This window comes from Lycorma delicatula, chromosome 13 (genome assembly GCF_047948215.1).
Source record: "Lycorma delicatula isolate Av1 chromosome 13, ASM4794821v1, whole genome shotgun sequence".
In the NCBI taxonomy this organism is placed as follows: domain Eukaryota; kingdom Metazoa; phylum Arthropoda; class Insecta; order Hemiptera; family Fulgoridae; genus Lycorma; species Lycorma delicatula.
Window position 1 is genome coordinate 21253587 of NC_134467.1, and position 13303 is coordinate 21266889.

Sequence of the window (13303 nt, forward strand, 5' to 3'; positions counted from 1 at the left end):
GGGGCTCTGAAAACCCACACGCAATTATTGAGAAACAACGCGATTCGCCTAAAGTTAATGTTTGGTATGGTGCGATGAAAAATCGTGTAATAGGGCCTTTCTTCTTTGCTGAAAAAACAATTAATGGAGTCGTGTATTTTGACATGATAACCGATTATTGCTTTCCTCAGTCGGATGAACTCGAAAACATTCATCGACTTCATTTCCAACAAAATGGTGCTCCCCCGCACTTCAATGCATCGGTCATGGACGCTTTGAACGAAAAATTTGGAGATCGATGGATAGGCCGGCAAGGAGTCCAGACCTGACACCTTGCGATTTTTTCTTGCGGGGGTACATCAAAAGCGTTGTTTATACACAAAATATTCGCGACCTAAACCGCTTAAAAAACAGGATTAATGAAGCAATGACAACCCCGTTAACGAAGAAATGTTAACTAATGTTTGGAGAGAAGTTGAGTATCGTTTGGACATTTGTCGAGCGACTAAGGGCGCACATATTGAAATTTATTAATTATGTAAAAAAAAAGGTTTGAGACGACAGATTTGAAAAATAAAAAAACATAAACTGTAAGTAATTCTGTTTTAATTTAAACCATGTTCAAAACCGCACCATTCTTTTATGAAAGCCCTGTATAATTGTTCAACAATAACAATTAAAAAAATGAAAAAAATCAGAAGTTATTAGTGAAATAAAATCTTATGTATTCTTAAAAATGTGTTTATATAATTTAATAGGCATTATTACATATTTGTATATGTAATAGAGTTGTTGAAGCATCTGATTTATTTACTATTAATTGAAAATTATAATTTAGAATCGTATTATTTTTGGATCTAGTTAAATTTCTGTTTAATTTTATCTACTTTAAAGTTAACTATAGAGTGATTGATAAATAGACCCTCACAGGAACAACATATACACTGAGGCATACATGCCCGATCTTTGATAAATTGCAAAATATTCTTATCTTTTAGTTCATTACTCCTCTGATATTGTAGGATATTGTCATCATTTATTTTTTGTTGCCAATCATTTAATCGCTCTTTGGTTTGATATAATTCTTCTGATATTTAATATCGTCTGTCGATCGTTTGACTCGGTTCAAATTTCTTTGAATGCTTAAAAAAATTCTTTTTTTATTCATGCCAAAGAAGTATAACTTCTTACTTGCGTACACAAGTACATAAGGTATTTTTTTAAAAAGAATATTGAAAATATTTTTTTTTTTAATTTAAAAAAAAAAAAAATTCCCAGTTTATTTAATAAATAATACATTAATAAAATTTAATTCAATTTAACAGTTAAATGTTATTTATTAAATAAACTGGGAATTGGTTGGCAGTTTAAATTTAAAAAACATGTTTTTACTTCCTTGTACAAAGTAAAGGAAGTATTGTGATGGAGAAAAATTTGGGTTTTCAGATTTCAACGAAAATATCCATTTTCATCATCCCTGAATTCATTTTGATTAGTTTTTTTTTTTTTTTAAACGCTTAGGCGTTATCATCGCCTGGTAGTTATTATTAAAAGTTCAATATAACTCCGAAATAAGAAGCTATACAAGGTGTAAATGTAATATTAATCATATAATAAAAATTTACTAAAACAAGCCAAGAAGGCAAAAGAAACCCCAAAACTAATATCACAGACAAAGTCTATAAAACATTAAAGATAAAATAATAGAATAAAGAAAGTATAAAAACTTATCTAACTCCGATGGGTTGTGCAAAAATCCCCACCCTGGATAGTAAAATTAAACTAAAAAATCAAATCGAAAATAAAGGTTAAAATTATTAAAAAACTCTCCTTAAAACATATATAAGTATATTAAATCCTTTGCAGTAACCCAGTACTATGCAAAAAGAGAAACATTCGCTCCAAAACCCTGCCATCATTGCCCAAGACATCACGAATGCTAGGGTATATTAAACTGACGACGCAATGCCACATAACATACACAGTCCACGAGAATGTGGTGCACAGTCATGCGGCAGTTGCATCGTGTGCACAGGGGTGGGTCTCCTCCTGACATTAGATATTCGTGTGTGATCCTCGTATGCCCCAACCGTAATCGGCAGAGGACCACTTCCTCACGACGAGAGTTCATACAAGAGGAGCCCCACGGCAACACTGAGTCTTTAATCCGTCGAAGTTTACTATCGACGACAGCCGTCCAGCCACTGCCACCTAGCTCGCAGTGGTTGTTTTATATGATTAATAAAATCAAAGGCAGTAACTCGGGTGGTGAAAGGAGGCTGAATACACGCATCTTTTGCAGCAGAATCCGCCCTCTCATTACCAAGAATCCCAACATGGCTAGGGACCCAGCAAAAACCTACCACCCTGTTTCGTTTTTCTAACTCAGCGATTTTACCATAAATGCCAACAACGACAGGATGTCCAGAATAAAGGTTTTCCAACGCCTGGAGAACACTGTACGAGTCACTGCAAATAAGAATGTTCCTATACTTAGGGCCAACGATACTTAGAGCCCTATCCACAGCGAGTAGTTCCGCGGTGAACACACTCATAACACCGGGTAGGCCAAACATATAAGTCTGTTCATTGAAAACAAAAGCACAACCAACGTTACCGTCATGCTTCGACCCATCAGTATATACCACCACGTCTGGGTTCGACTTGGTGAGAAGAAACTGGAACACCTGCTGGTAAACAATAGGTGGCGTTGATTGTTTATCATACGTTGTAAGATCAAACGTAAAACTTACACGGTGTAATCTCCACGGGGGATTCGAGCACGGACATGATGGAAAGAACGAGGGAGTGCCAACATTCATACGCTGCAGCAGACGTCGTGTACGGACACTCACAGGCGCAGTACAACGTGGACGGTCCTCATACTTTCTCAAATTAGGATTCTTAAGAACTGGGTCAAAAGCTGGGTGATTCGGCTGTCCGCTGAGACGGGCAAAATAAGATAACAAAAGCTGGTCTCGTCTATCCCAAAGTGATGGCTCGCCACTGTCTACAAGTAAGCTTGCGATAGGGCTTGATCTAAACGCACCCGTGGCAAGCCGAAGAAAAGAATGATGCACACCGTCCAGCATCTTAAGTACGGTTTGACGAGCTGAGGAATAGGCGACAGAACCATAATCCAAACGGGAACGAACAAGGGAGTAGTTTTCGATGTGACGTCTGTACGTACGTATGTATCTCGCATAACTCAAAAACGATTAGTCGTAGAATATTGAAATTTTGGATTTAGGACTGTTGTAACATCTAGTTGTGCACCTCCCCTTTTGATTACAATCGACTGGACTAAAAATGTCAAAAAACTCAAAATACGAAATATTTGGATTTTGGAATTTTTCTTATCTGCAATAATAAGTCTTCATTGAGAGCTTTTCAACGATATATCATAAGTATATTTCCAATGGTTCCTGAGTTATAGCCAAATAAAATTTTAATTAATGAAATATTTAGATCTTACAAGGGGAAGACACATCGGTTCAAATCCGACTTTATCTCCTTTTATTAATTTGTTTTTATACGAGGGACATTAAGTAATTAAAGAGATAAATTGGTGTGGAAAAAAATGTGTATTTTTACAAAATGAGATTTTTATTACTTCTCAACATATCCCCACCAGTAATAATACAGTTGTCTCAACGATGAACTAGTTTTTTTATACCTGATGCAAAGAAGTATTTGTCTTGTTGTGTGAATCACTTTCCCACAAATTCTTTGACCTCCTCGTTGTTGCTGAACTTTTTTCCACGTAGTGCCTCCTTTAGTGGACCAAACAAATGAAAATCCGAAGGTGTCAAATTTGAACTGTATGGAGATATCTCCCAACTCATTTTTTCAATATTTACTTGATTAAGTTCGACGGTGCGAGGGCGTGCATTGTCGTGTAGTAATATCACGCCTTTTCTTTGAGATCTGCAACGTTTTTCTCTTATTGCTGGCTTTACTTTTTTCATCATCACATCTTAGTAGTAAACACTGTTTATTCTACGCTGATTTTCCAAATAATCACAAAAGACGACATCTTGGATATGCCAAAAGACGGTCAACAAGACTTTTCCCGCTGATGCTTGCGTTCTGAATTTCTTTCAGACAGGTGAGCTGGTGTACTTCCATTTCTTGCTTTGTCTTTTAGACTCTGGTTCAAAATGGAGAACCTAAGTTTCATCACACGTTAAAATCTTGTTTAGAAAAGAGTCACCTTCCCTTTCTTAGCGTTCTTTCAAATCTGTACACACTTTGAGTCTTGTTTCCTTGTGTTGTTGCGTTAACTCTTTCGGGACCCACCTTGCACTTCTTTTGATGTACTTTCTTTCTTTTTCCTGTTTAGCCTCCGGTAATTACTTTTCAGATAATACTTCAGAGGATGATATGTATGAGTGTAAATGAAGTGTGGTCTTGTACAAAGTCTCAGTTTGACCATTCCTGAGATGTATGGTTAATTGAAACCCAACCATCAAAGATCACAGGTATCCACGATCTAGTATTCAAATCCGTATGTTTTGATGTACTTGATCTCGAATAATGATAAGATTATGAACTGTGCCAACACTTACTGCAACTGGTTTTGTTATATGTTCAACTGTAATAATTCGGTCTTCAGGAATAATGCCGTCAATGCGGGTTTCAAGCGATGGAGTTGACACACTTCAACTGGCCGGCCAATCACTGAGGTTCGATCATTTTTGAACTGTTCTACCCATTTTTTAAATTTCCGCGGTTCATACAACTTTCACTGTACCGTAAAATCATTCGAGGAAAGATTTTAACCGGTTTTTCACATTCAGAAAGCAAAAAAACGGATCCCTGAACGTTGTTCAACTAATGTGGAAACTTCAAGCGGTCACGCTATCGTTAAATGCAATATTGAGGTTATAAAAAAAACAATTTTTATACGTCAGCTGTTCTCAGTTCATCCCAGTGATGCCAACCTTAAGTTATTAAAGTACTAAACTCCTCCATCAAGATGTTTCATTTCTACATCAATTTGTCTCTTTAATTATTGAATATCTTCCTTATATTGATTTATTAATAATTATTAACCTCTGATTAAAAAAAAATTATGATAAATTATAAATCAATAATAATTAAAAAACAATTATTTTTGGAAGAATTTCGGGAAGAATAAAAAACCGTAATAATCCACCCTATACATAAAAAAAAGTGATAAAACCAACCCTGACAACTATTAGGGAATTTCCTTACTAGATTGCATTTACAAAATTCTATCAAGAATAATTTACAACAGAATCAAAGACCAACTGGAACAAGAACTAGGGGAATACCAAGGGGGATTTAAACCATGGCGAGGCTGTCCAGAACAAATTCTAAATTTAAAATTAATTATAGAAGAAACAATGAACGGCATAGATGAAGTCCTACGCAAGAACTATCGCATGAAAATAAACAAGAATAAAACAAAAGTAATGAAATGTAGTAGAAATAACAAAGATGGACCACTGAATGTGAAAATAGGAGGAGAAAAGGTTATGGAGGTAGAAGAATTTTGTTATTTGGGAAGTAGAATTACTAAAGATGGACGAAGCAGGAGCGATATAAAATGCCGAATGGCACAAGCTAAACGAGCCTTCAGTAAGAAATATAATTTGTTTACATCAAAAATTAATTTAAATGTCAGGAAAAGATTTTTGAAAGTGTATGTTTGGAGTGTCGCTTTATATGGAAGTGAAACTTGGACGATCGGAGTATCTGAGAAGAAAAGATTAGAAGCTTTTGAAATGCGGTGCTATAGGAGAATGTTAAAAATCAGATGGGTGGATAAAGTGACAAATGAAGAGGTATTGCGGCAAATAGATGAAGAAAGAAGCATTTGGAAAAATATAGTTAAAAGAAGAGACACACTTATAGGCCACATACTAAGGGATCCTGGAATAGTCGCTTTAATATTGGAAGGACAGGTAGAAGGGAAAAATTGTGTAGGCAGGCCACGTTTGGAATATGTAAAACAAATTGTTAGGGATGTAGGATGTAGAGGGTATACTGAAATGAAACGACTAGCACTAGATAGGAAATCTTGGAGAGCTGCATCAAACCAGTCAAATGACTGAAGACAAAAAAAAAATAGGGTATCATAAACTAAGGAATAAACAACTGGTAGTGACTTTTATTGATTTCAAGAAAGCATATGATTGTGTACATCGAGAATCCCTGCTAAAAATCCTGAGAAATTTAGGGCTTCACCCAAAACTAGCCAAAATCATTGGACTAACACTAACGGATACCAAATCCAAGGTTAAATTCATGGGAGAAATATCTGATCCATTCGACATCAAAACAGGACTGAGACAAGGAGATGGACTGTCACCGTTTTTATTCAACTGTGCCCTTGAATTTATAATACGGGATTGGAAAAAATTAAATAAAGACAACGTTAAAATAGGAAAAGGTATCTCAGTAAATTGCCTAGGCTTTGCGGACGATTTAGCCCTACTATCCCAAAATATAGAAGAGGCCAGATACCAACTGTTAACACCGGAAGAGATTGCAGGAAAATTTCATACGAAAAAAGTAAAATTATGGTGAGAGACCCACAATGCGTAAGCAAAATGAAAATAAACAATAATGACATAGAACTAGTAGAAAACTTTAAATATTTGGGGGAAAACATCACGCACAACCTCCAAGAAAATCCAAACTGGAATGAAAGAATAAATAAACTCATCAAAGCCTCAATAAAAACACAAAACATCTATAATAAAAAATGCACGTCCATAAACACAAAAATAAGACATTATAACTCAGTTATCCGACCACAAATACTTTACGGATGCGAAACCGTATTTGGACCGTACCAGACAAGGTTTACCGACAAACCGGAAAAGATTGAAAGACAGTTTTTACGACGATGCATCGGGAAAAACATTAAAAAAAAGGAATTTGGAGAATTATTCCAAACGAAGAGATTTACAAAACGATCATCCCGATAACTAATAAATTTAGAAAGAAGAGAATTTCCTTTCTAGGACATATTTTCAGAACGGAAGAGACCAGACTTATCAGACGGATAATAGAACTTTTCTGGAACAAGAAAAGCAGACCGAACTGGTTATACGAAGTACAGAAAGACGTGGAGAAATTAGAAATAACCCGTGAAAACCTAAAAACGAAAACCGGAAACTATGAGAAATTAAAAAATAAAGAAACAAGATTCCTATCAAAACCTAAGAAAACAATAAGCCAATGTACTCTGAACAAGAAAGGGCAAGATGATCTGAAACCCTTAGAAATTACTGGCAAAAAAGAAAAGCTGAAACATAACAAATCAGCAAGAAAAGAATTGCCAAAAAAAAATGAACTAAAGTGATCCATTATGGTCTTAAAAGTAAAAAAAAAAAAAAAAACAATTATGAAAAAATATCAGAAATTATTAATGAAATAAAATTGTACGTACTTTTAATTAAAAAAAAAAAAGTGTATATGTAATTTAATAGGTCTATAAGGAAGTCATGTGGTGTCAGACATGAGATTTTTTTAATTTATGAAAGAAATGGTTTTTAATAGTTAAATTACTAATTTATTATTTAAACACCACGTGTTTAAAAACTGGAGTAATCTAATGTATAAAATACCACTAAAACCACATGATTTGTTATCTCGTTTATTATTAATTAGGTTATAACATTCACATTATTTTGATTAATTGTTCATATAAAATTAATATGTATTAATTATTTCATGAGTGAACCTTATTTCATATAATAATTTTAAATTCTATATTAAATATATTTTTTATTTCAAAATTAATAATAAATTTTTTAAATTAATGAAAAAAGATAAAATGATAAATATATATATACAGAAAAATTTGAAAGGAATCTGAATAATAGAAATAAGGAAAAGGTCACAGTTGAAAATATGTTAGTAGCTACGCTAGGGAGGAATAACAGAATGAAAGAAATATTCATGGCTTGTAGTTCATATAAATGAATATTCAAATAGTGTTACGGAAATAAAAATCCATAAATATAATCCGCTTAGTAATTTTAATATATGAGAATTTTGAAATTGTAGAAGAATGAATAGAAATGAAGTCCGCACTTTTTTTAATGTTAATACAGTTATAAAGTTATTATCAGTAAATAAATAATATTAATTAATATATAAATGTAAGTGCTTTAAGGAATTTGATAATAAGTAAATAAAAATATAACAGTTTATTTATTTTTATATTTTAACTGGTTAAAAATAAAGTTTTTTTATAAAATCTTTATTGTATTTTTGCTTTTTTTTTGAATAATCGAAAATTCCATCAGTAGATGGTATTGAATTATCGATTATCAAGCTAAACTTGCATTCCTCTTCATTTTTCTACTCATATTATCTTTTATTTTTAATTAATCGAAATTATTTTATTATTATTATATGTGATAAAGTCATTCTTCTTTCTATTTTAATTAATTGCCCAGTATTTCTTTATTTTGTCATCATCATGACATCATCATTGTCATCATCATTTCTTTATTTTGTCATGATACCAAAGAAAGCAGGGCAGATAAATGTGAAGAATTAGTTTAACTAGTGAAAAATCTTAACTAGAATTCTCAGAAGAATTGAGAGGAGAGTGGAAGAAGTGTTAGGAGAAGACCAATTTGGTTTCAGGAAAAGTACAGGGACAAGGGAAGCAATTTTAGGCCTCAGATTAATAATAGAAGGAAGATTAAAGAAAAACAAACCAACATACTTGGCGTTTATAGACCTCCCTCTTTTTCCTGTTTAGCCTCCGGTAACTACCGTTTCGATAATTCTTCAGAGGATGAATGAGGATGATATATATGAGTGTAAAGGAAGTGTAGTCTTGTACAATCTCAGTTCGACCATTCCTGAGATGTGTGGTTAATTGAAACCCAACCACCAAAGAACACCGGTATCCACGATCTACTATTCAAATCCGTGTAAAAATAACTGGCTTTACTAGGACTTGAACGCTGTAACTCTCGACTTTCCAAATCAGCTGATTTGGGAAGACGTGTTAACCACTAGACCAACCCGGTGGATTGGCGTTTATAGACCTAGAAAAGGCATTCAATAACGTAGACTGGAATAAAATGTTCAGCATTTAAAAAAAAATATAGGTTCAAATACAGAGATAGAAGATTGATTGCTAACATTTACAGGAACCAAACAGCAACAGTAATAATTGAAGAACATAAGAAAGAAGCCGTAATAAGAAAGGGAATCTGACAAGGATGTTCCCTATCCCCGTTACTTTTTATTCTTTACATCGAACTAGCAGTTAATGATGTTAAAGAACAGTTTAGATTCGGAGTAACAGTACAAGGTGAAAAGATAAAGATGCTACGATTTGCTGATGATATAGTAATTCTAGCCGAGAGTAAAAAGGATTTAGAAGAAACAATGAATGGCATGGATGAAGTCCTACGCAAGAACTACCACATGGAAATAAATAAGAACAAAATGAAAGTAATGAAATGTAGTAGAAATAACAAAGATGCACCACTGAATGTGAAAATAGGAGGAGGAAAGATTATAGAGGTAGAAGAATTTTGTTATTTGGGAAGTAGAATTACTAAAGATGGACGAAGCAGGAGCGATATAAAATGCAGAATAGCAAAAGCGAAATGAGCCTTCAGTCAGAAATATAATTTGTTTACATCAAAAATTAATTTAAATGTCAGGAAAAAATTTTTGAAAGTATATATGTTTGGAGTGTCACTTTATATGGAAGTGAAGCTTGGACAATCGGAGTATCTGAGAACAAAAGATTAGAAGCTTTTGAAATGTGGTGTATAGGAGAATGTTAAAAATCAGATGGGTGGATAAAGTGACAAACGAAGAGGTGTTGCGGAAAATCGATGAAGGAAGAAGCATTTGGAAAAATATAGTTAAAAGAAGAGACAGACTTATAGGCCACATATTAAGGCATCCTGGAATAGTTGCTTTAATATTGGCGGGACAGGTAGAAGGAAAAAATTGTACAGGCAGGAAACTTATGGAATATGTAAAACAAATTGTTAGGGATATAGGATGTAGTGGGTATACTGATATGAAACGACTAGCACTAGATAGGGAATCTTGGAGAGCTGCATCAAACCAGTCAAATGACTGAAGACAAAAAAAAAGACAAAAAAAGTCATCATCATTTTTAATTTCCTTTAATCCAAGTTTCCTCAGGTTGTTTCTTCATCTACCTTGATCCAAAAACCATTACACTCACCATATTCCCCTCTCTTGTTCACTTCCTCTATCATTGTATTTATCCATTTAATTCTTTTTCTACCCCATGGTTTTCTACTTGTTTCTTCTGCATGCATCATCCTTTTTGGTAAATTTTTCCTCATCAATCCTTTCAATATATCAAAATCATCTGAACTTTGATCTTCCAATTGATTCGACTAGGCTTTTCAATTTCAGTTCCTTTCTAATCGTACTGTTCCTTATAATATTCCTTCTTGTCTTCCCTAGCATACTTCTCTTGAATTTCATTTTTCCTACCTGTACTGGACGATCCATATTTCTTCCATCTATCCAGGTTTCTGCTGCGTAGGTAAGAATTGGTACAAAATATGCTTTATTTATAAATCTCTTACATTATAAAGGTTCTGCACATTTTTTGTTTCGCAGTGATTTTAATTACAACAATATCCTGACAACCTCTGTTTTATTATTATTGTTATTTATTTTGTTTTTTTTTTTTAAATTGTTATTAATTCTGTGAAAAGGTTTTGCATCTTTATTTTCATGCTTTACTTATACAGCCAAAAATGTCGAATAATATGCATCCTTGGTTCAATATCTCGGTTAGGTTTAATTATTCTAAATATTTATCACTAGCAGACCTGGCAATGGTTAGGAGATTTAAGTATTTATATATATATATATATACATACCTTTTACCCTTTCTCCCTTTTCATTTTCCCATTTCCCCTTTTCCCTTTCCCCCATTTCATCATTTCCATTTTAATTTTTATCATATCCCCTTTCCCTTTCCCATTTTCTCCCTTTCATTCACTCCCTCTTTCCTATCCCTTTCCATTTCCTCTCCCATTTCTTGTTCTCTTGTGTTCCTTTCCCCTTTCTCTTTCCCACTTTCCGCATTTATTTTTTCTCCTTTCCCATTTCCATTTGCTTTCTCCCATTTTCCCTTTCTTCCCTTTTACCTTTTTCGATTTTCCCTTTGTTCCTATTTCCCTGCACGTAAATCGGTCCAGTAGTTTTTTAGTCTATAGCGGACACAAATATTGGAAACATTACAATGGAACTGTAAAATACTTAGTATAGCATATGTTGCTTTTACATCCAACAGATAGCGCTGTTAACAAGAAATTTAGTTTTTTATCGATTTGAACCCATTAAAATCAAAATTTTTGCAAAATCCTTCACTAGTGCACGCCTACATAAAGATACGAAGGTACCCTGAAAATTTCAAGTCTCTACCTATAATAGTTTTGGTTGTACGTTGATTATGAGTCAGTGAATCAGTTAGGCATTCTCTTTTATATGAGATATAGACTTTTTTTATTTTTTGGACCTTTCAAAATTTTGATCTTTATTTGTAAATCCTTTTATATTTTGTTAAAATCTTTAAAATGTACAATATATGTGTGGAGTTAATTTGTATTGCGATAAGATTTTGTTTTTATTTTGTGTTTTTTTTTTTGTAAGTCTGCAAAAAAAGTGTAATAAATTACTGATTGCAGTTTATACAATATAATTTTTATTGTCATTTGCAGTAATTGGACTTAATTTTGGTCAGTTGGGAAAAAATTATTTTATAAATAAATAAAGTTATCTATTTAAATGGAAAACAAATTAAGAAAGCTTACTTTACATTTGTTTATTCAGTAACTAAGTAAATTATATGTTATTTACCAGATGTAATTTTAAAGTTAACCATTAGAGTATAGAACTACATTTAACATGAATAATTCTTGAATTCAACAATTCATACCGATGCTGTAGTTTTCAATATCTGATCGATGTAAACAAACCATTGAAATATTGTGTAAATATGCTAAATTTCAATATTGTAACAATGGTTTAGCAAATGACTTATTGGACATATAAATTATTCCATTATCATCTCCCTTCTGACGTCAATCCATTTGAATAAATGTTATGTGATATTAGAAAATCGTTTTGTTTCTCAATGGGTAAATTTATATTTTTCAATATTAAAAGATATTATAATATGAAGAGGAAAATATTTCATAGTTAGTGATAATTAATAAAAAAATGTACGAATTTAAATAAAAGGACGGATGCAGTTTAACATTTTTTTTGTGTCTTGAATCTTAATATGAATGAACATTAATTTAATCTTGAATTGTTTGGCTATCATTAACTTTAGAACATTGTGCACTTCTCAAGGGATTTCCCAGTATATGTATATATATATATTTTATATATATATATATATATATTTATATATATTTTATATATATATATATATATATTTTATATATATATATATATATTTTATATATTTTATATATATATATATATAGTCAGCTCCAGTACCCATTCCAAGTATGATTTATTATACTAGAATATCTGGACCCTTTATGTAGAATAGATTAGAACTTTATTACTGCTATAAGTTTATAACTTGGAATGGAACAAATGCATCTAACTGTTAACAACTTTTGCTATTAACAGATTCCAAAAACTGATTGATTTAATCTCTTTTAACCTCATACAAAAAAAAAATTCAGCTTATCATTTCTACTTATAAAATTTACAATAATTGGAGCATGAAGTGAATTTCTTTTAGATCTTATATGATAACAAATATCTATTTTGATTTTATTTTAATCAAAATCATTAATCTCTGCAGTTTTTATAATTAAAAAAGAAATAAAAATGGATCCACATTTCTAGTAAGAGATATATTAATAATTCTCAGTCTGGTAAATTTCAATTTACATTAAAGTAATCTGTTATATTATTTTTCTAATTTAAAAAACTGGAATAAATCTCTTCGTTAATTGATATCATATTATTTCATATTAATTCTGAATAGAATTTAATATTTCATAGTTTATTTTTAATAGATTAACATGTCGATAACAACTTTTATATAATTTATAAACAAACTGAGAGACTTAATAATCCTTTCAACATCAGATACTTTGGTGTTACTTGAAAGTTGATATTTATCTTCTATTGAAAAGAGTTTATCTTTTTAAATACTTTAATGAATTTTCAACTATCAGCTTTTAATCCATAATTCCTAATGTTATGTTCAAAGTGTATGAAAAATTAATCTACAATATAATTTTGTTATTATATTTTATATATATATATATATATATAGAAATAATAAGTTGGACCA

General features: G+C 31.9%; 1 protein-coding gene across 1 annotated transcript in view; it reads left to right on the plus strand.

The window, feature by feature from the left end:
• The window catches only part of LOC142334035 (uncharacterized), a 211311-nt gene that overhangs the window by 99282 nt on the left and 98726 nt on the right, over positions 1 to 13303 (plus strand). The window lies entirely within an intron of this gene.